A 3,220-nucleotide genomic window follows, 5' to 3' on the forward strand; every position below is an offset into this window, starting at 1 on the left:
TCTTGGTGATCCATGCATTGGCATAGAACTTTTGAACCATTAAGATTCTGACTTGTTGAATGGGGTTGGTAAGAACTTCCCAACCTCTTCTTCGAATCTCATGTTGGATCTCCGGGTATTCACTCTTTTTGAGTTTGAAAGGGACCTCGGGGATCACCTTCTTCATGGCCACAACTTCATAGAAGTGGTCTTGATGCACCCTTGAGATGAATCTCTCCATCTCCCATGACTCGGAGGTGGAAGCTTTTGCCTTTCCTTTCCTCTTTCTAGAGGTTTCTCCGGCCTTGGATGCTATAAATGGTTATGGAAAAACAAAAAGCAATGCTTTTACCACACCAAACTTAAAAGGTTTGCTCGTCCTCGAGCAAAAGTAGAAAGAAGAGAGTAGAAGAAGAAGAAATGAAGGAGATGGAGATGGCTTTGTGGTTTGGCCAAAGGGAGAGAAGTAGTGTTTAGGTTGTGTGAAAATGAGGTGGTAAAGATGGGTTTATATAGGAGTGGAGAGAGGGGTAAGGTTCGGCTATGTGAGGGTGGGTTTGGGAGGGGAAGTGGTTTGAATTTGAATGGTGAGGTAGGTGGGGTTTTATGAAGGATGGATGTGAGTGGTGAAGAGAAAGATGGGATTTGATAGGTGAGGGGTTTTTGGGGAAGAGGTGTTGAGGTGATTGGTGAATGGGTGAAGAAGAGAGAGAGTGGTGGGGTAGGTGGGGATCCTGTGGGGTCCACAGATCCTGAGGTGTCAAGGAAAAGTCATCCCTGCACCAAGTGGGAGCAAAAATGCTCTTTATGCCAATTCTGGCGTTAAACACCGGGCTGGTGCCCATTTCTGGCGTTTAACGCTAGCTTCTTGCCCTTTCCTGGCGTTTAACGCCAGTCTGGTGCCCCTTTCTGGTGTTAAACGCCCAGAATGGTGCTAGACTGGGCGTTAAACTCCCATTTGCTGCCCTTACTAGCGTTTAAATGCCAGCAAGGTCTTCTTCCAGGGTGTGCTATTTTTCTTTCTGTTTTTCATTCTGTTTTTTCTTTTTCAATTGATTTTGTGACTTCCCATGATCATCAACCTACAGAAAACATAAAATAACAGAGAAAAATTAGATAAATATAACATTGGGTTGCCTCCCAACAAGCGCTTCTTTAATGTCAGTAGCTTGACAGTGGGCTCTCATGGAGCCTCACAGATACTCAGAGCAATGTTGGAACCTCCCAACACCAAACTTAGAGTTTGAATATGGGGGTTCAACACCAAACTTAGAATTTGGTTGTGGCCTCCCAATACCAAACTTAGAGTTTGACTGTCGGGGCTCTGTTTGACTCTGTTTTGAGAGAAGCTCTTCATGCTTCCTCTCCATCGTGATAGAGGGATATCCTTGAGCCTTAAACACAAAAGATTCTTCATTCACTTGAATGATCAATTTTCCTCTGTCCACATCAATTACAGCCTTTGCTGTGGCTAGGAAGCATCTGCCAAGGATGATGGATTCATCCATGCACTTCCCAGTTTCTAGGACTATGAAATCAACAGGGATGTAATGGTCTTCAATCTTTACCAGAACATCCTCTACAAGCCCATAAGCTTGTTTTCTTGAATTGTCTGCCATCTCTAGTGAGATTCTTGTAGCTTGTACCTCAAAGATCCCTAGCTTCTCCATTACAGAAAGAGGCATGAGGTTTACACTTGACCCTAGGTCACACAACGCCTTCTTGAAGGTCATGGTGCCTATGGCACAAGGTATTGAGAACTTCCCAGGATCTTGTCTCTTTTGAGGTAATTTCTGCCTAGACAAGTCATCCAGTTCTTTGGTGAGCAAAGGAGGTTCGTTCTCCCAAGTCTCATTACCAAATAACTTGTAATTTAGCTTCATGATTGCTCCAAGGCACTTGGCAACCTTGCTCTTCAGTGACATCTTCATCCTCTTCAGAGGAAGAATATTCATCAGAGCTCATGAATGGCAGAAGTAAATCAAATGAAATCTCTATGGTCTCATTATGAGCCTCAGATTCCCATGGTTCCTCATTAGGGAACTCATTGGAGGCGAGTAGACGTCCATTGAGGTCTTCCTCAGTGGCGATCACTGCCTCTTCCTCCTCTCCAAGTTCGGCCATGTGGGTCATGTTAATGGCCTTGCATTCTCCTTTTGGATTCTCTTCTGTATTGCTTGGAGGAGTACTAGGAGGGAGTTCAGTAATTTTCTTGCACAGCTATCCCACTTGTGCCTCCAAGTTTCTAATGGAGGACCTTGTTTCAGTCATGAAACTTTGAGTGGTTTTGATTAGATCAGAGACCATGGTTGCTAAGTCAGAATGGCTCTGCTTAGAATTCTCTGTCTGTTACTGAGAAGATGATGGAAAAGGCTTGCCATTGCTAAACCTGTTTCTTCCACCATTATTGTTGTTGAAACCTTGTTGAGGTCTCTGTTGATCCTTCCATGAGAGATTTGGATGATTCCTCCATGAAGAATTATAAGTGTTTCCATAGGATTCTCCCATGTAATTCACCTCTTCTATTGAAGGATTCTCAGGATCATAAGCTTCTTCTTCAGATGAAGCATTCTTAGTACTGCTTGGTGCAGCTTGTATTCCAGACAGACTTTGAGAAATCATATTGAGTTGCTGAGTCAATATTTTGTTCTGAGCCAATATGGCATTCAGAGTATCAATCTCAAGAACTCCTTTCTTTTGATTTGTCCCATTGTTCACAGGATTCCTTTCAGAAGTGTACATGAATTGGTTATTTGCAACCATTTCAATTAGTTCTTGAGCTTCTGCAGGCGTCTTCTTCAGAGGAAGAGATCCTCCAGCAGAGCTATCTAATGACATCTTGGACAGCACAAACAGACCATCATAGAAGATACCTATGATGCTCCATTCAGAAAGCATGTCAGAGGGACACTTTTTGATCAATTGTTTGTATCTTTCCCAAGCTTCATAGAGGGATTCACCTTCCTTCTGTTTGAAGGTTTGGACTTCCACTCTAAGCTTACTCAATTTTTGAGGTGGAAAGAACTTTGCCAAGATGGCATTGACTAGCTTTTCCCAAGAGTTTAGGCTTTCTTTAGGTTGTGAGTCCAACCATATCCTAACTTTGTCTCTTACAGCAAAAGGGAATAGCATAAGTCTGTAGACCTCAGGGTCAGCCCCATTAGTCTTGACAGTGTCACAGATTTTCAAGAATTCAGCTAAAAACTTATGAGGATCTTCAACTGATGAGGATCTTCCAATG

At 43.0% G+C, this 3,220-nt stretch overlaps 1 non-coding gene across 1 annotated transcript; it reads left to right on the plus strand.

Annotated features, from left to right (window-relative positions):
• Positions 1 to 2,871: 2,871 nt before the first annotated feature.
• Positions 2,872 to 2,979, plus strand: LOC127746221 (small nucleolar RNA R71). The gene has a single exon (XR_008007841.1). It is a non-coding gene; the product is annotated as a small nucleolar RNA R71 (small nucleolar RNA).
• The last annotated feature ends 241 nt before the right edge of the window (positions 2,980 to 3,220 follow it).

The sequence above is a fragment of the Arachis duranensis genome, chromosome 3, assembly GCF_000817695.3.
Source record: "Arachis duranensis cultivar V14167 chromosome 3, aradu.V14167.gnm2.J7QH, whole genome shotgun sequence".
Taxonomy (NCBI): Eukaryota; Viridiplantae; Streptophyta; class Magnoliopsida; order Fabales; family Fabaceae; genus Arachis; species Arachis duranensis.